This window comes from Oryzias melastigma, linkage group LG5, assembly GCF_002922805.2.
Source record: "Oryzias melastigma strain HK-1 linkage group LG5, ASM292280v2, whole genome shotgun sequence".
Lineage (NCBI taxonomy): Eukaryota > Metazoa > Chordata > Actinopteri > Beloniformes > Adrianichthyidae > Oryzias > Oryzias melastigma.
In genome coordinates this window covers 32,581,339-32,581,910 of record NC_050516.1, presented here as the reverse complement: position 1 = coordinate 32,581,910, position 572 = coordinate 32,581,339, and positions in this window count along the sequence as shown.

Below are 572 nucleotides of genomic sequence, written 5' to 3'. Positions count from 1 at the left end.
TAAAGTGTCGTGACCATAAAGTGTCGTGACCCTAATGTGTTGTGACCCTTCAGTGTTGTGTTATGAACTTAAAGTGTTGTTTTATGACCCTTAAGTGTTGTGACACTAACGTGTTGTGACACTATGTTGTCAACCTTAAATGTTGTGACCCTAAAGTGTTTTGACCCTTAAATGTTGGGACCCTAAAGTGTTGTGACCATTCAGTGTTGTGACCCTAAAGTATTGTGACCATTAAGTGTTGTGAATTTAAAGTGTTGTGACCCTTAAATGTTGTGACTCTAAAGTGTTGTGACCCTAAAGTGTTGTGACCCTTAAATGTTGTGACCCTTAAGTGTTGTGACCCTAAAGTGTTTTGACCATTAAGTGTTGTGACCCTTAAATGTTGTGACTCTAAAGTGTTGTGACCCTTAAGTGTTGTGACCATTCAGTGTTGTGAACTTAAAGTGTTGTGACCCTAAAGTATTGTGACCCTTCAGTGTTGTGACCCTTAAATGTTGTGACCCTTCAGTGTTGTGACCCTTAAATGTTGTGACTCTAAAGTGTTGTGACCCTTAAGTGTTGTGACCGTTCAG